Source organism: Gorilla gorilla, chromosome 10 (genome assembly GCF_029281585.2).
Source record: "Gorilla gorilla gorilla isolate KB3781 chromosome 10, NHGRI_mGorGor1-v2.1_pri, whole genome shotgun sequence".
Lineage (NCBI taxonomy): Eukaryota > Metazoa > Chordata > Mammalia > Primates > Hominidae > Gorilla > Gorilla gorilla.
Window position 1 is genome coordinate 101,106,603 of NC_073234.2, and position 20,624 is coordinate 101,127,226.

The 20,624-nt window shown below is 32.7% G+C and overlaps 1 protein-coding gene across 2 annotated transcripts in view; it reads right to left on the bottom strand.

The window, feature by feature from the left end:
- RASSF9 (Ras association domain family member 9) overlaps window positions 1–20,624 on the bottom strand; it is a 174,033-nt gene that overhangs the window by 73,518 nt on the left and 79,891 nt on the right. The window contains exon 3 of one of the 2 annotated variants that reach the window (XR_010129375.1): window positions 5,632–5,686. The exons of the other annotated variant lie outside the window; for it this stretch is intronic. The gene's annotated coding sequence lies outside the window, so the exon portion shown is untranslated. The remainder of the gene's footprint in view (window positions 1–5,631; window positions 5,687–20,624) is intronic. 2 annotated transcript variants of the gene reach the window in all.

Sequence of the window (20,624 nt, forward strand, 5' to 3'; positions counted from 1 at the left end):
TGCAGTTGGCTGCCAGCATGGCTAGAACAAAGCAGGTGGAAGAAGGGGGATAAGCTTGTTTGCTGAGTCTTCTGGTTTGCTTTTTCTTCCCGTGCCAAACTCTCACTTCTTCTTCTTCTGCCCTTGGATATCAGACTCCGGGTTCTTTGGTCTTCGGTCTTTGGACTCTGGGCCTTGCACCAGCCGCTTCTCAGGGGCTCTCAGACTGAAGGCTGCACTGTCAGCTTCCCTGTTTTCAGCTTGCAGACAACCTATCCTGGGATTTCACCCATAAGCATGTAAGCTAACTCATATACATATATCTCTCTCTTATTGGTTCTGTTCCTCTGGATAATCCTGACTAATACAGATTTTTAAGGGGATCATGGAAGCAGAAAAACAGGAAAATTGGGGTCATTGATTGTTAGGGATGTGTGGGATAGAATCATCAGGATGTGGAAACTTCATTCTTTAGTGAGTCAGCTCCTTGTAGGGGTTCTTCAGATCAGCTTCAGACCAGCTGATGTCAGTAGTTTCACTAGTATATAGGACTTGAAAGAATATCTCACATGAAAAACTTAACATTTCACAATGTTCACGTTGTTATCTATAGGGGAGTTAACAGTCATTATAATCTTGTGACAGAGTCTGCACAATTCCAGGACAACAGGCTGCAAACAACTGTGAGGAAGGAGGTCAGAGAGTGAGCTGACCTAATGCTTAATATTGAATGTGCTGTATGTTTGGTTTATTTCCATTTTTCCCCTTTCTTTTTCTCTGATTAACTTTATATAGTTTATAGGGACAGGTTCAGAAGCACAGGAAGAAAAAATAACATCTTTTATAATGCAAAATTTTGAAAGTCGATCTAAACATTGTATGTTAGTTTTCTAGCACTCCCTTAATGAAGTACCACAGACTGAGTGGCTTTAAGTAACAGAAATTTATTGTCTCACAGCTCTGGAGTCTGGAAGTCCAAAATCAAGATGTCAGTAAGACCATGCTCTCTCACAGCTCTAGGGAATAATCTGCTCCAAGGCTTACTAAGCTTTTGGTGTTGCTGGCAATCCTAAACATTCCTTGGCTTGCAGCTGAATAGTGCCAGTCTCTGCCTTCTCATCAGATAGTTGTTTTTTCATCATCTTCTTATAATGACACTAGTCATATTGTATTAAAGTCCTACCTTACTCAAGTGTAACCTCATCTTAACTAATTACATCCACAAAGATCCTATTTTTAAGTTAGATCACATTTTGCAGTACTGGGTGCTAGAAATTCAACATATCTTTTCGAGGGGGAACACGATTCAGTCCATAACAATGATCAACCCAAAATGCTTCATTTTATATTGGGAAATATACTAAAATATTGACAGATCACATTTTTAAAATGACCATCTCAACAGGTCTAAAAATCAGTTGAAAAAATTTGAGAAATTTCTGATTGAAAAAAAACAATAAAAAACAAAAATGAACGCTTAAAAAAAGAAATAAAAGGATTCGAAATATCCATATTTACAAACAAATTATTTTCTCAGATTGTTTAAGACAATTTAAAAACTATTTGTGTTGGATAACTGTTAAACAAATATGAGTGTACACATGTATACTCCAGAAAACATTTAGAAAATAGCTTAGATATAACTTTCACAACTAAACAATAAGAAATTTTATACATTACTAATATATATACAGCAATACATTAAGTATTAATGTAGTAATAATACATTTATACATTACTAATATATATACAGCAATACATTAATATATTAATATATAATAGGAAGTTGTATATTTTTCCTAACAAAATATATAACTTCAATGTAGGAAGATAATATTTAAAAACTAAGGTCAACTCTATATAAATCCCAATTTAATACAATGAAAACTGAACAAAATGATTTTAAAGCTCCTTTGGAAGAGTAAAATGGTAAAAATATCCAAGGAGATTTTTAAATTAAAAATTCAATGTAAATATATTAAAATACACAATAAAATATAATATAAAAATGTTACTGTTTTAAAAATAGATACAAAGACCAAACATTGACATTTTCCAGAATCAACCAGTTATTTTTTTCTCTAATTTTCTTCTTTTAATTACTAAGGATATCTGATCACTTTTGTAACATACAGAGCAAATTCAAGGAGGCTAAATAAGATACAAGTTTATTTCTTTTTGTAGGCAAAACTGGATTAGGCAATCTAGGGCTATTATGTCACCTCCACATTTCATCTGGATTTTAACAAGCTTTTTCAAGGCTAAAACCCTGACATCCTCAACAGACATTTTGTTTATAGTGGTACAGAATGACTATTTCTAGATTCTTTTATGTGTCCTAATTTCAACCTAGGAGAAGGGGAAAAAGTGATAAGAAGAGACTTGCACATAATCACTTCTGCTCACACCTCATTTGTGAGAAAGTAATCATGTGATTCAATCTAGCAGAGAACATAGGAAATATAGTCTTTAGCTAAGCAGCAATGTTCACAACTAAAATACTTGTTGACAAAGAAAAGATATTAGTAAATAAAAGCAGTCTTTGCTGCACTGCCCATTTAGCCATTCAGATAAATATGTAACCCTTTCTTCCCACCCATGAAAAATTTTAAACTTTCCCCAAGGAGAAAGAATCCAAAAGCTCTTTCCAGTTTTGTTATCAAGACAAAAGTTTATTTTTCACTTCTACAGTGAGTAAAAATGCTTATGTATTTAACACTAAATATTGGTAAACTTGTAAAGAAATAGATACTTTCAAACATAGTGAAGGAAAGAAAATGGAAATAATCTAGTTTTTTGAGAAAACCCTTTGATATACATTGAGACCACAAAACATAAATTTTTACCCAATAACATAATCAGTGACATAGTTATAACTTATTTTTTACAAAAAAAAAGTTGTGTAGTGGCAATGGTTTACTGAATAGAATATTATACAGTCTTTGAAAATATGCATAAAAAGTCTTTAATGAACATGCTCATATTATCTCAATATGATAAAAACATCAGGATAAAAATTGTACATCCATTAATTTCTGTACAATTAATATAAATATATATATAATGTTATACTCCAAGTAATAATGTCACTGGATCCTTTCAATTTCATCACCAGAAATTACTCATTCACTCAAATGATTTTGATTAATTCTCTGAGAGTACCTCAGGATGATAAACGCTTAGAACAGGTTCCACGCTTTCTTTCTTCTAGGCCTCATTGGTGCTCCCACACCGACTTTTACAAATGATGCTAATGAAGTTATCTTTCTGCTGCACACAACTAAACTTAGCTGGTGACTGCCATGCCTACCATCACTCTGGCCTTGAAGGGGACAACAATACTGTTTTTCTGGTCTGTTCCAAGAAAAAAGACAGGACCTTTCTTTAAACTGAATGACTTACCACTATATTTCACTGAAGCCAGACTAATCTTTTTCTACCAACAGAAACATTCCACAGTTTCCATATCTTAGAGTCCAGAATAAACATTCCCTTGCCTTTAAAAAGCAGACAGAGGATTCTTTTTCTTAATTTCAGATAAACATTTGTCACCCACTAGTTAATAAATATTATTATAACTAAATGCAGTCATTTAATATTCTGCAAAAAACTCTAAGGGATAAAAAAATTAAAATTAGGCTCCAGTCTTTAAAGAATTTAAAAGATGAGATTAATATACAATTGAACCTAGCAAAAAATGCAAACCATATATAATTAGTTGTTAAATTGCATGGTATAGAACATAACTTTTTGAAAAACGAAAGATTAGGCAGGATAATTTATAAGAATCTTGACAGCCCTTTCATGTTGGGTTCCTGCCATTGGTGTACCGATGGGACAGAAATGATTTATGCAGTTTGAGTACTCTGTGCTAATGGAACCATAATTTCCTAAATCTGTTCCCAAATGGACTTTCATTCTGGACTCTGTATTTTCATTAAAATGATGTTTATGGGAATCCTATTGATTACCCCATCTTTTGCTAAACAACGTGCAGAATCCATGATGATTTTGATGGTGCGTGCCAATTAACTTGGGCATTACATTAAATAATACTACCTATAATTTTGTAGGGTAAGAATTACTACCCACATTTCATAGATGTTAGAAATGAGGCCAGGGAGTTAAAGTAGTTTGCCTGATCACATCATTTGTGACATACAAAACTGGTGTAAGTGCCCAGACTGCTCAGTAAAATGTCAGAGTAGAAAGCTGGGCAGCAGAGTGGGAGTGGGTGAAAGGAACAACGGTGAAAGTTTCTTTTCAAATGGAAAACAATTTTTGGATGGCAAGATAAGTGTACTAGGAGTAAATCTGAGTTTTAAGAAGCAGAAAATTAATGTTAAATACTAAGTTTTAAGAACAGAAATTACGATAAGATGAAATTGTGTTAAAGCAACAAGCCATGATAGGAGAAAAGTAGATTGAGAAACTATAGGGATAATGACATAATAGGGAAGGTAACTCATTCACTGTCTAGCCACATATTACCTCTTCAACCCCATTTCCCACCACTTCTCTTTCCAGATACTGTAGCTAAAATGAGCATTTTTACATGTCTTGTGAATTACAAAAGTTCTCTTAATGCTAAGTTTTTGTATCTTTTTTTTTGTCCAATTACCATTCTAGTCATAACTGTAGACAATGTATTTCTGTCATAAAAAGACTATGCCAGAAGGAAAAAGTCAGGTTAAAAGAAATAATTCTTGAAAATTAAGAATATGAATACAGAAACTTACAAAATAATAATAATAAATAGCCTAATAGTAATGCTTACATTTATAACCACTACTCCATGTTGTCTCAAATAGAAAAAGGAATATTTATGAGAAAAATTTGAATTTTCAGGCTCAAAGAACTACTGAATACCCAGTAGATTCTGAAAATTTACACCAGGAAAAATAAGAAGACTCTTAAAAATGAGAAGACCCTAAAAGCCCCAGAAAGAAAGAATTAAGATGATATACAAAGGCATGTGAATGGAAAAGATATAAAGTTTCTGATCTGCTAAAAATCAGTGAACTAATGCCTTAAAAACACTGAAAGAAAATTATTCTATCTTGTATAGCTATCCATCTAGTGGGAGACTGTAACAAAATATTTTCAGATACAAATGTTACTTCTCAAAATATAATAAAAGATAAAAATGTGACTTTTATTAATATATAAAATAAGTCAAAGATTTTATTTCTCCCTATTAGTCAGTTTAGGCTTGGCACAGTGACTTATATCTGTAATCCCAGCACTTTGGGAGGCCAAGGTGGGAGGATCACGTGAGGCCAATAGTTCAAGACCAGCCTGAGCAACATAGCAAGACTATGCTTCTACAAAAAAATAGAAAAAAAGATAACGCCAGTTCAAAGGAGAATTTGAATATATATATATATATATATATACATCTTTTGTATAATAGCAATATGTCATTTGCATAATATGTCAAATTTTTATCCACTAGAGGAGTATGAGTTAATATTTAGGATCATCTTTTCTCTAAGGCAGAAATCAGTTGTATCTCTACCTACTAGACAAACTCATTTGCATTGCTAAGGAAAAAAATAATTTGAATGACTGTCAGTTTTCTACACCTTGATTTCTACCCCTACGCAATTGTAAAATAGGTTAGTTAATGAAAAGAATTTTACAGGAACATACCTGTATAGTTCAGGCCATCCCTGAAAGTGTTTGCCAGACAATGCCCAGCACTTCACTGAAAGAGAACACACAATAATATTTTGCCCATTTCCAAGTTGGTGACATTTTTTCCTAATATGAGGAAGGATATACAAATTTTAATTTCTAAGCACTTAGAAAGCTATTAAAAGATGATCATCAACCAAACAAGGAGTAACCCAAGAAAGTATACTCAAGTTCTGGAGGACAGGTAATCCATCCAGCACCATTGTTCTATTACTTGAGGAGAGCAGATCTCCAAGATGACAGTTAAGCATCAGTCACAGAAGATAACCATTCAGAACAGCATGCAAAATCTAAAAATGCAATTTATCTGTTATCAATATATATTGGAGCATTTGAGAATATCATCCCCAACATTTGACAAATCTGTTGGTATATTTAGAAAAGAAAAATAACAATTAATGCATAAAAATCTAAACAAATGAAAGAAATGCAATTATTCATGTCAAGAAAAACATGGTTTAATAGGAATATACAAATAAATATTGCCTATAGTTCTTGGATTGAATACAAACCATAATTATACATAAAAATAAAATCAGCTCTGTCTGTTGATTTGATGCACACTTATGATGTAACTACATTGGTTTAATGAATGGTAGGGAAAGATGCCTGAAATAAAATGGCTAGACCATTACCTAACATAAGAGGAAATTAATAAGTGATGTCTGAATTTGATACATTGGGAAATAAAACTTAAAGAATATTTTTTATTTTATTTAAAAATACCTGGAAAAAATAAATGATACTTTTGAAAATAGTTGTCTCTGGAAAGAGGGCCTAGGTTAAGTAAGAGCTAAAGAATGTGTTTCTAGTTTTTATTAAGTCTTTTAATTTTATTTGATTTATCACATAAATCTATTTATGTGCAATTATAACATTGACAAAAATAAAAATAATCTCCAATAAAATGAACAAAAGTATAACTGCATATTATGTGTAGTAAAAACTGGATTAACATATGTGGGTAAAGTTGGAAAATTATGTTTAATTGAGGTGACAATTGATTGGGTACCCATCATAAAGTTCAGATTTTGCTTGATGAAAAATGAGAAGTAAAGGTTTTACAGCAGAGAAAATGTTATGTGAGTAGGTCTCTTACATTCATATAAGTAATTTTATTGAGTTATGGATACAACAGAGTTGGGGATAAAATTTTGTAGTAAAAGATCTCTGATATTTCCAGACTACTTGCATAAAATTTAAGTCTATATACAATAAAATTAATGCAGATTACATAAATTTATATTTGTATTTTCCATTCATGTTGTGTTACATGGGTTTGTTAGTCTTTGCTTTTCAGATGTTCTAATACTTTAGCTTTCATTATTCAAGACGAGAACACAAAGAAAAATGAAGAATAAATTACATGTGTATTAACATAAAAAACTTTCAATTTCTTGTATGGAAAGCAAGTCTTTAATGTATGCAAGCACATATTTTCTCATAAACAGATGTTGAGATTACAAAACAACAAGTAACTGAGCACAGATGGTGTGCTTGGCATACTAAAAAATGCTTAAAGGAGAGTTAGCACTTAACAGAGAGAGCAGATTTCCTTTCAGTCAGGGTTCTTTTGGCTTTAAATGTTCCAGATTTTTTTTTTTTAATAACTTAACGCCTCTTTGCCAAGGGAGTGTTCCGAGCCAGTATGAAAATAATAATATGTCAAATGTTAATGATAGATACAAAATGATTTTTATTCCATATCAACCATAAAGAAACTGTGCTGCATAGTCTAAGTATAAATGGTAATATTACTATTATGCTTGAATTACCTTTGTATCTTCTATATCTTTTGTATTCCATTTAATTTTTTATTTTAGTGAGATAATTAATGCATTCATTTCTATAACTGAGTAAATTAAGCTTGCTGCAGTGGCAGCTTAGTATTATTTAATATTTTTTATAATTGCAGTAAATTAGACCTGTAGCATAATAAAATAGTGTCTACTTTTTCCTATTTATATTTCCTGTTGAAAATGTGTCTAAGTACTTAAACAAAATACTAATGATGATAATTAAGGGAAGAAATGGAGAAAAAAGTAAACTCTTAAATGTAGTTAGTAGATAGATAATGGTTTCAAATTACCATTTTCTATAGCAAAATAACATCAATTTTCATCTTTAAAAATAACATCAATGTATCTTCATCGTGTTAACAGTATTGACTAGAAATGTGAAAAAAAAAATTTGAAGACTTTTTCTCTTTATAAAAAAAGGAGAAGAGGCAGACTTCATATCTAAAATTTCTGGGCTGTGCTAAATATTTTATGTTTAATTGAGAAAGAATTTGCATTATTGTATTCCCCAAAGGCATTTTTTCTGTGCAAAAGTTTTCCCTCTGACTTCAAAGTGGGAACCACAAGAGTGCATATTAACATTGAAATGGATGAAAAACAGACTCAAGTTTTTGAATGAGCATAGCAAATTGAAAGGTAGCTATTAGAAATAGTGGTTCAGTCAGGCTAACAGACCATTTCAGTCTCTATTGTATTAAAGTCAAATTTAAAAGATGGACACAATTTTTGCTAAGAATGTGAAAAATTTCAGACAATGGAAATCAAAACACAGGAAGGAAGGAAGCTTTCAACTCCTTTAATGTAATGAAATATTACTATAATTTAATGAAGCAGGTAGAATACTTTGCTCTTGGTTATGGAATTTTACTTCTCATGCTAAATCCAAGGATGTACAGTGATTATGGTAAGAATAACATCACAGGGAAATTGATACTTTCCGAGGAGGAATTTCCATGGATCACTCCCAGGAGGACTTTTCAAAATAGGAGAGAAAAGTGTTTTGGGATTTCAGAGTCCGGAAGAGCCCAGAATTAAACAATCTCTCTCTCTTTTTAAAGCATCTTAGACTGTAAGGGGGGCCATAACAATGGGCTACCACCTAAGATTTTTGCTGTGCCTTAGGTACTGCTGTCCCAACGAGTTCCTTAGGACCAAACAGTTCTTAATTATTCTTCACAGTTGTGCTTTTATGGGTTTTGTATTAAATAAAAACCTTAGAAGAATTAGATAGCTCTGATATTCTCCTCTTTAGGACAGGTTGTATTTTTAGGATGAATTAGTTTGTTTTCACACTGCTGACGAAGACATACTCGAGATTGGGCAATTTACAAAAGAAAAAGCTTTATTGAACTTAACAGTTCCACATGGCTCAGGAGGCCTCACAATCACAGTAGAAGGCAAGGAAAGCAAGTGACATCTAACATAGATGGCAGCAGGCAAACAGAGATCTTGTGCAGGGGAATGCCTCTTTTTAAAACCATCAGATCTTGTGAGACTTATTCACTATCACGAGAACGGTGCAGGAAAGACCTGACCCCATAATTCAATCACCTCCCACTGGGTTCCTCCAACAGACAATATGTGAGAATTGTGGGAGCTACAATTCAAGATGAGATTTGGGTGAGGACACAGCCAAACCATATTATTATACCCTTGGCCCCTCCCAACTCTCATTTTCTCACACCTTAAAACCAATTATGCCTTCCCAACAGTCCCCCAAAATCTTAACTCATTTCAGCATTAACTCAATAGTTCACAGTCAAGTGTCTCATCTGAAACAAGGCAAGACTCTTCCACTTATGAGCCTGTAAAGCCAAAAGCAAGTTAGTTACTACCTAGATACAATGGGGGTACAGGTATTGGGTAAATACTGTCGTTCCATATGGAAGAAATTGGCCAGAACAACGTAGGTACAGTAGGCCCCATGCCAGTCTGAAATCCAGCAGAGCAGTCAAATCTTGAAGCTTCAAAATGATCTTTATTGAATCCATGTCTTTTTTGAATCTAGCATTCATGTCACACTGATGGAAAAGTTGGGTGCTCATGCTGTTGGGCAGCTCCACTCTTGTGGCTTTGCAGGGGACAGCCTCCCTCCCTGCTGTTTTCATGTGCTGGTGTTGAGTGTCTGCAGCTTCTTCAGGCATGGGGTGCAAGCTGTCGATAGATCTACTATTCTGAGGTCTGGAGGATGGTGGTCCTCTTCTCACAGCTCCACCTGGTGGTGCCCCAGTAGGGACTCTGTGTGGAGGCTCTGACCCCATAAGGCCCTAGCAGAGGGCTTTCCTTACATAAGGCCCCAGCAGAGGGCTACCCATCTGACAAGAGATTAATCACCAAAATTTATAAGGAGCTCAAACAACTCTATAGGAAAAAATCTAATAATCTGATCCAAAAATGGGCAAAAGATTTGTCTAGACATTTTTCAAAAGAAGGCATATAAATGGCAAACAGGCATATGAAAAAGTGCACATTACCGATTATTAGTGAAATGCAAATGAGAAACGCAAAACTACAATGAGATAATATCTCACCCCAGTTAAAATGGTTTATATTCAAAAGACAGACAAAACAAATGCTGGAGAGGATGTAGAAAAAAGGGAACCCGGCCGGGCAAGGTGGCTCACGTCTGTAATCTCAGCACTTTGGGAAGCCAAGGCAGGCAGATCACGAGGTCGAGATATCGAGACCATCCTTGACAACATAGTGAAAACGCGTCTCTACTAAAAATACAAAAATTAGCTGGGTGTGGTGGCACGCCTGTAGTCTCAGCTACTCGGGAGGCTGAGGCAGGAGAATCGTTTGAATCCGGGAGGCAGAGGTTGCAGTGAGCCGAGATTGCGCCACTGCACTCCAGCCTCGTGACAGAACGGGACTCCATTTCAAAAATAAATGAATAAATAAATAATAAAAAAATAAAAGAAAAGACAAAAAGGGAACCCTTGTAAACTATTGGTGGGAATGTAAACTAGTACAACCACTATGCAGTAGCTAAAAATTGAGCTACCATAGGATCCAGCAATCCCACCGCTGGGTATATACCCAAAAGAAAGGAAATCAGTATATTGAAGAGATATCTGCATTCTTACATTTGTTGCTACACTGTTTACAATAGCTAATATTTGGAAATAACCTAAGTGTTCATCAAGAGATAAATGGATAAAGAAAATGTAATGCATATACACGATGGAGCACTATTCAGCCATAAAAAAAGTGAGATTCAGTCATTTGCAACAACATGAATCAAACTGGAGATCATTATGTTAAGTGAAATAAGCCAGGAATGGAAAGACAAATGTCACATGTTTTCACTTATTTGTGGCATTTAAAAATCAAAACAATTGAATTCATGGAGATAGAGAGTAGAAGGATCGTTACCAAAGGCTGGGAAGTGTAGTGGGGGTCTTGGGAGGAAGTAGGGAAGGTTAATGGGTAAAAAAAAGGTTAGAAAGAATGAATAAAATGCTTTTATTTGCTAAATAAAAACTATATATTTGATAGCACTATGGGTTTACTATAGTCAATAATAACTTAATAGTACAGTTTAAAATAACTTAGAGTGTAATTGTTTGTAACTCAAAGGATAAATGCTTCAGGGGATTGATAACCAATTCTCCATGATGTGCACTTTTCACATTGTATGTCTGTATCAACATGTTGCATGTACCAAATAAATAAATAAATAAATACCTATATGAGCCTACTATGTACACACAAAGATTAAAATAAAATAAACAAAAAAGCCAAAGAACATTCTCAGCACTTGTTGTCCTTTACTTTCTTACTTTTATGGAAATAGAAGGGTTTTGTATGAGATAGAGATGATAGAGCAAAGTGGCTCAATCTCCTTCTAGCAGTGATTCTCAACCTTGGATTGACTGTTAGTATCAGATGGATAACTTTAAGAAAGTACTAATTCTCAAGCTGTACTCCCAGATATTCGGATTCAATTTGTCATCACAGCACCCAGAAGTCAATATTTTTAGTAGAGTTTCCCAAGGAGAATTTTTTTTTACTGTTGACCATTGTTGAATCACCAACATTTGTTTCTATACATACTCTGAAATCAGTAAGTATTTGCCAGATGAATGAACAAATGAATGATAATCAGACTGCTTTCAGGTGAAATACCAATAGCTAGATAGTTGTACATTATTGAAAGATATGTTAACAGCTCAAGGAGAAAAAAATAGGTGGTCCTAAAATTTTATACACCATTGAATTCTTAATGAAATGTGAAGAAAAATAAGCACGCTTTGAAGTATGTATACACAGTTCACTACCAAAGCATACTAAATGAAAATATGATGCAATGTCATGCTATAACCAAATATATGTATATACAACACAGAAATCATAAACCAATTCTAAAATAATTAAAAGAGGATCCTGTCGACCCTGCCACTTGGAAGGTTCTCATTACCACAGGAAATTTCATTGATTGAAGACTACATTTCCTGTATTTGCTTTCCAGTCATGCTATTGCTTTCACAGCGAATAATTTTATAAATTTCAAATGCTGTGTAAACTAAATCCAGCAATTAATACTTAATACCATTACCAAATAAAATATAATTTTTAATAACTATGGTATAGTAAGAAATATATCTGGTGTCTGTCCCTGGATCCTGGCACTGAGCTCCTAACATGATTTGGAGATGTGAATAAGGTGACTTAGGGTGACATCCCTAGATCACTTCAAAATAATCAGAATAATTGGAAAATTTAATCTCACCTTCTGACCTTGTGGAAGGGAGCTGGAGATTAAGCTCTATAGACTCTTAAACAAAATGTGATGAGCCTTAGACTTGACAAACCCATACACATGCTGAGTGGCAGCCCAGCTCCACAGCAACAGAAGCTTTCAGCCCAAGACCCTTCTGTCCTTGTTCTATGTACCTCCTGATTTGGCTATTGATTTGTAATCTTCTTCTTGAATTTTGAGACCACCCTCATAAATTATCAAACATTAGGAGGAGGTTCCTCAGAAGTATGGACCTCTGGGACTTGAGACCAGCATCTAAAGTTGGGGGCAGTATTTTGGAACTCAGCCCTTAAATAACAGAATCTGCACTAATTTTGAGTAGTTAGTGTTAGAATTGAACTGAATTGTTGAACATCTAGTTGGTGAATCAGAGTATTAGTTGTTGGTGTTGGAAAATATCCCTTAAAATAACCTTTAAAATTTAAAAGTAACTAAAAGTGAAATATTAAAAGGAGAGTTATTAGAAAATACAGAAATTATAATAGTATCACATTTTATAGTAGGGAGTTAACACATAATCATTAACATTAATTAATCATAGAATATGGATATAAGCACTAAATTTAAAATCTTAAACACTGCCACAGAAAGTGAAATTTAATAACCACAACCTGAAGCTGTGGTGGAAAAGGGCAGTAAGAGATAGTGTAAGTGCTTCAATTGTTCTAGTGTAGGTATATCAATTGTTCACCTTTCATAGTTGGCAGCCAACAGATGTTATAGGATGTTATAAAATAGTAAATAGAATTATAAAATTTAAACTTATACTGGTAACTATAAAAGTAATAACAACAGAAACTCTTTTTTCTTTTATTTATTTATTTATTTATTTATTTATTTATTTATTTATTTTTTAATAAGGTCTTTCTCTGTCACCCAGGCTGGAGTGCAGTGGCTCAAACAAGGTTCACTGCAGCTTCGATTTCCTGGCCTCAAGCAATCTTCCCACCTCAGCCTCCTGAACAGCTAGGACTACAGGCATGTCAAATTTTTGATTTTTTGTAGAGACAATGTTTCCCCAGCTGGTCTCTAGCTCCTGAGCTCAAAGGATCCTTCCACCTTGACCTCCAAAGTTCAGGCCTTACAGGCGTAAGCTACTGCACCTGGCCAGAAACCATTTTCTTATAAAGAACAGCAGCCTCTAGGGAGTTGCAGGGATCAAAATGGTATTTTTTGTTTAATATTCTCATGTTCTACCATAATTTTTGCATTTATTACTTCTATAATTTAAATATGTAATTTAAAATATCATTTGAACTGCAAAAGAAAGCACCATGTAACAGATAATTCAGGAAAACATCTTAGTCTTAATATTTTATTATTATGCTTTATAAAATGCACATATTTGAAAATAAAAGACATAACCCTGTGTGCGCTGTTTTTATAATTCAGTTACACTATACATGCAGTGCAGTTTACGCCTATTATGTATTCTACAGCTCTCTGTTTACTTATTAATACCTACCTATTTCAGAATTACAGGTTGATGTTTTGGCTTGCCTTTTTCAAATATGTGGGGGCAGGTAAAATTTATTAAAACCTTTCAAATTATGTTTTAATTCCACCACACAGATATCTTCCTTGGATATTTATAGAATTATTCACAGAGTATTAGGTAGTATAATGCTGTCAATATTCCTATCTCTTTTATATAATTTATTTCTTTGCATGTATTTTTTACTTTGTGAATATTGTAATTTTGTGACAACGATATGAAACTTACACAGTGTGCAATTAAATTAATCAAGGGCCATCAATGTGGTATATTGAGTTACTGAGCAAGAGAGCCTTAAAAACTACTTAGAACTTGATTAATTTTGATTTATAATGCATCTCTATCAAATAGAGTATCTAAAGCACTAGTTGTCATGACTAAAATATGAAGAGAAATTTAAAGGAGTAAGGTTAGAGAGTACTTTTTAAAATACAATGTGTTCGCATTAATATTTGCAAGTTTATACGTGCAAAAAGAACTTGTCTTTGTAAACTTATGGTCTGTTTATGCGGACACCTGCTTTCAGAATGCAGTTTCCCTTTTGTGAGCTCTCATGGGAAGGTAGTGGGGTACAGGGAGTTCACCCAAATACACAATTATGAGGATGGTCCCACCTAGATTTAGAAATTGCTCTTCTACAAAAAAATAAAATAAAATAAAAACTTGTTTCTCAAAAGAACTCTAAGAATATGAGAGCAATGTGTTTGGAGGGGAAAAAATAACAGAATTGATTTATAAATAAATTAAAACAGAACCAATTATACATATAAATAGTAGAGGTAGGTTTACTTAGGCTGTTTGATTATATCTCAGTGATAATAGTTCATTAATCTGAGAAGGCTGTGTGTGCATATTTCAGTATGTTTTTTATTTTTCTGCTGTTTACTTATGTCATTTGAGGAAGCCTTATAGACTTCCTTTGCAACTTAATCAACATGCATTTATCCCGTAACCCAAATTTGCTGCTCACTTTCACAGTCTGGCTCTTTAAAAGCATTACTGCACTCTGCTGTTTCTGTCTTTCGCACAATTTCATGTTGATTGAGCTCTCCATGACCTATTTTCAATGCTATAGCTCTTTTTCCCCCAACACATAGCTTCCTGTTTTTCTGTTTAGCCGTGTTTGTACTAGTATTTCCTATGGCTAGATGATCACTTCAATTCTGCTTTTTTTTCTGGCTCTTGGCTCTTGGCAGGTTTTATTTACTTCCCAAAGGAAATTCTGTATATAAAGGGCTGCCTAATTAGTGAATGGTCACAAAAAAATCTTTCTGCCCTCACAGAACACTATACAAACATTCTCTTAATGGTGCTTCCTGGCTTCCTTCCTTTAAAACATCCCCTGACAAAGCTAAAATATAGCTATCTTTAAACCTTTGGCCCTCCGCTGGAGTGATAGAACCTTTGAACTCTTTTTTTCCAGTGAATATAGTATGCATTTCTATGTGGAATATGGTTTAGAAGATATGACAAGTTATATTTTCTTTCAGCACTTCCATTTCCTCATCTACAAAAATGGGAGTAAATAGTGCTTACTTTTTTAGTTCATGTTAGGGATTAAATAACATCAACACTTTTTAAAACTCCTAGCAAAGGGGCTGATGCAGGGTGATTTAATTTGGACATCTATTTTGAAAACCACTGCTGATTAAATATTTATTAAAAGACTGCTATTTTTTATTTTAATTCTGTAAGAAATGATATGAGTTGCTAAACAATCTGAATGCTTTCTCAGTTCATTTTCATTGAAACTATGATAGAATGTGAGGTGCACCTGCTGTATTATACTCCATTTCTTAGAGAAATAAAACAATAAAAATAAAAACAATTTCAATTATTTAATCAATGACCATTATTGATAGAGCCGGGCCCAAATGTTGTGATATAAATGTGGTAATTACTTCTATTGGTTTGCAGAGATGGCCCACCACACACTCTCACAACACACACATACACATTTGTAGATTTCTCCTTTGAGTTACAACTTTTATACAATTTAGTTTGGAGAATATAGCCATAGCAAATTCAGCAGAAATAAATTCAGCCAGAAATCTAAGTTATATCTATGGTAAAATCAATGAAGTATTTTTAAATTCAGCTGCTTAACTTTATTAGTGTGGGTTTAATATTACATGTAAAACAATAGCACAAAGTTCAGGAAGTGAAAAAAGAGAACTTCATGATTTTTAATTTCTTATATCATGCATAAAGTGGTATAATATCATCAGAAACTAGACTGTCATAACTTAAAGATGTAAACTCTAAATATTAACATATTCAATGAAATTTTTAAAAATAAAAAAATTGTAGCTAATAAGTTAGCAAAAGAAATAAAAGAGAATCATTAAAAGCATACTCATCAAATCCAAAACAAAGCAGCAAAAAAAGACCAGTGAATAAAAAAGACAATAAGCAAATATCAAGTTCATAGATTTACACCTAGCCACATTACTGATTGTACTAAATGTAAATATTTTGAATGAAGACACATTTATGTCATCTTTGTATGTATATTATATATGTATACACACACATATGTGCATATATATGTAACTTGATATATATGCAAACATTCATACATATATACCTGTAACTGTATATATACATCACTTATACATATCTCGGTGTGTGCATGTGTGCATGTGTATACACATGTTATATATACACACATATATATTTTATATATATATATATAGTCACCTAATGAACTTATGTAATGAATTTTTCCATGGGTCAAGGCTGAAACTCTGTTTGAAAACCATCCCCCTTAATGTGCTCAAATTCTGAGATGAAAAAATTTTCAAATTCTGAGATGAAAAAATTCCTAGAAATTGAAGAATAGGATTGGCACAACCGAACACTAAATAATACGAAATTTTAGACCTCAAGAGGAAAATAGTAACTAGAAGAACAGTGGAAGAAAATAAGAATATATGTCATACATTTAAGAAATTAAGATTTCCCAGAAGTGATAAGTCATTTCAAAAGGGGTACATGATTCTAAAAAGATTCATGGTGCGACTAACAGTGAGGTACAGCTAGAGTGATCAAAGTCCCAATTTTCTCAGTATATGCATACTTTATACCTGATAATTTTATCGTCTGACTGATACTAACTTGCCCAGTATTGACATCTATATGTTTTGGACCTGCTTGAATTAGTAAATTCCAGTGCAGAGCTTTCCATTTTCCTTAGATGAGCCAACTTGGTGTCTGCAGTCATAGTTTTAGTGCTCATCTTGGGTAAAAACAAAGCAAGTAGCACACTTTATAGAACAGACCCAAGAAATGCTTTCTTTCTCTGTCAGGATGTACTACCACACACACATATTATTTCACCAAAGATATTTTACTAAGTATTTTTAAACACTTTGTAATCTGAATACCTCACTTAAAAAAGCTTTTACCCAAAGTAGTTTACCCCCAACATGAAGTGTTCAAATGCAGTCCTTATTTTAATATTGTTTAAAATTTGTTTTAAATATTATTTGAAATATTAATAGAAAGCTATGTTATTTCTGAAATTATCTTAATATGACTCTTCTTTTTCTCCATATGCCCATATATATCACTATCTCTAGAAGAAACTGTGATAGCATAAATTAGAAAATAAAGTGATCAAAAATAGCAGTATAATTTTAAACCACGAGGTAATAGAGAGTATCATAAATTGAAATTCAGAATTGCAGTTTCCAGTTTTGTTTTTAACTACTATTGTTATCTTGATTATTCTACCAGCTTCAGTTTTCTTATCTAAGATATTATGACATTAAATTAGACGACTTTAAAAGTGTTTTTGTTGTTAAGATTGTGTGAAGTGACTTTCTACAGAATTAAATAATTCTAGTCAAATGTTAAATCATTGATAATTGTTCATTCACCAAGCCAGTTATTGATTGTCTTCAAATAGGCTTATTCAAGTGTATCAAATTTAGTTAAGAGTTTAAATGCACATTTTGAGACTACTGTTTCTCTCTCTGTTAACAATTATTTAAAGATCATTTTCTTCTATTGACCATTATCTCTACCCTGTTAAATTAATCATTCTTTTGGCAGGTTTTTCTAATGTCACTCTTTTTTGCTATAGGAAAGTCTGCTTAGTCCAAACTCTTGTTTGAAAAAGTCTGGCCCTCTGAGAAATCTGTTTATTTCTCCCAGGGATTTGGCTCAAATCGACAAGTTAAATAAAGTTAAAGAAGAGGGGAAAACTCGACAATGGCTCAAATTCTGAGTCAGAGCTGCACAGTGTGCTCTCATTATTTTGTTCAACGTCAATTCACGAAACATTAGATGTGCTCGTATGTAATGTGAGTACAAAATGCAAGTACAGACACAAAAGCCAAATATAAATGGAGAGTTGGCTGATTGCAGGGGCAGAAAATATACAAGACGACTTCAGAGCATCACGTAGTGCCAGAAAGTTAGGAAGCACCCAACACAAACACAATGATGGGACTTTGTCAAAGGGACGGACAGAGGAGCTAACTGAAAGAGTTCCCAATGGTCAAAGCTAGAATAACTTTAGCAAAAACATAAGATAGAAATGGATCATAGCCCAAAGCATAAAATAAATATAATTTTATATGCATATAAATAATTTAATAAGTAAATTGGAGGGAATAGACAACTCTTCCATGTAGAAGAATTGTAAGTAATGTATGTAGATACTTTTGCTTCAAGGAGTTGGAGCATGATTGCTCACTTCTTAAGTGGAAGCTGCATATAGTGAGTTCCTTCGAAAGAGCACAGTAGAGAACAGGAAAGGAGAAAAAAGGAACTTTACTGTAGAAAATCCTGACAAAACTAACAAACACGATGTTAGCCAGGTGAGCAAGGTTGACATCAAAAGTGATAATTCATTTTTTATATTATGTACCTTTGATACAATCTGGTGAAAATGGCACCTGACCTCTGTGGCCTTCCTCCCAAGAACACATGACCATTTCTTATTATGAGAAAAAGATCAAAGGAATCTCAATTGAGGGATATTCTACAAAATACCTGACCTGTACTCTTAAAAATTGACAAGTCTATCAAAAACAAGGAAAGAACGAGCAACTGTCACAACTAAGAGAAATCATAACTACGAAACGTCATGTGATTTCCTGAATAAAACCCTGAAACAGAAAAGGATAATAACAAAGGAAATCTAAATATAGACTTTAATATTGGTTGATTAATTGCAGCAAATTGTTTTATTAATATAAGAAATTAAGGAACAGGGAAACTGTTGTTGGATATAAGGGAAATCTGCACTACCTTCTCTATTTTTCTGTAAATATAAAACTGCTACTAAGTTAAAAGTTTATTTTGAAAAATATCCTTGTCTCTTTTTGGGAGGAATTTTTAAATATCATTGCTTTCATTTCAGTGATGACCTGAAATAATAATGTGATCATATTCTGTTTCACCAAGATGACAATTTATAACAAAATTCTACCAAGTAATTTCAACTTTCAATATTTGCATTTGTGTATACGAAAAATTATCCAGAGCTGCTGAGAAGCAAATATCAGCTTAATTAATAATCAAATATTTGTGCCAAGCAAGTGATGTTAATCAATCCACAACACATTACTGCTTTGTACTAGTTCTACCCGCTAGGATATTAAAACATTTATCTCTAATCTATTAACCTATATCTTATAAGCAAATTGACTTCTATATTCTATGTTTTTTCTAGATTTTTTCTATGTCTTAATATTCTCCACTTTGATTACTTCATAAGATATATATTTTTTTTCAGGTGTCTATTTCTTCTTAGTTTTTGAGGAAAAATTCTCTTCAGAGCTGCATTCCTTTTGGATTATGATCAAGGAATATGTCTTGCCGTACCTCTTACATTTATTTTTTATTTTTGTATTTTTAACATGGGAGCAAAGTCATTAACATGAAGGAGTGAAATTGTTTCATTTATGATGGTATATACTACTACTGTGTACCAACATCTTTTTTCCTTTCCCACAGCAACATTGGCACATGTAAATTTCAATATTTTAATATCACCCCTCAGCTGATAGGTGCTAAGGTAATGTAAAGAGAGGTGAGAGATGTGTAAATTAGTAGCTAATTTATCTATTATATAGCAAAATACAAACTCTTAAGCTAGATGTATATTACAGTAACTGAAGTAAAAAAAGAAACGAAATCCTAGCTTTTCTTATTTTTATATTGTTAGATGAATCATAATCCATCACGTTTTGTTTTAAACAATAACGAAATTATATTACGGTAATATATAAAGTTATTGGTTTGTGATGTTTTAATTGGTATTTATATAGCATTTTCAGTTTCATGGATATTAAGAAATTCATTAGGAAAATACCTGCTTCATTTCTCATTTCTTCATACGAAATCTCATTTCTCAGTCTTCATTTCTCTTCATACTCTGCTATTATTATTGAAAATAATAGCAGAAAGTGGTATTAACACATTTAATCATTAGATTTATTTATCAAGCATTCACAATTGCTAATTTGGAAAAGACAATTGTATTATGAAGGATTTTCTCAGAGATTTTTAAATTTATCAAATTAGTATAGTGCGTTTATCTTGTGGAGAATGAAAATTAATTTTAGCCTATTGTTTATTTTTAAGAGCATTTAAAATTTTAAATTGATAAATTACATCAATTGAATTTTAATAAATATGAATCATTTTGTATATCACAATAATAAAAGAGCTATTGTTCATTATTTTTACATGTATTAACATAATGATGCTGTCTGAAATGCTTGACTGATTTAAAGTGGTGATTTTATTCTTTACAAAATTAAAATAAAATCTCAAACTTTTAAATACTATCTGAAAAAATAATAGACCTTCCTTTAGTATGTTAGGCTTTTATGTTTGATAATTTTTAGTATGTCATAACCCTTTAAACAGGTAATTA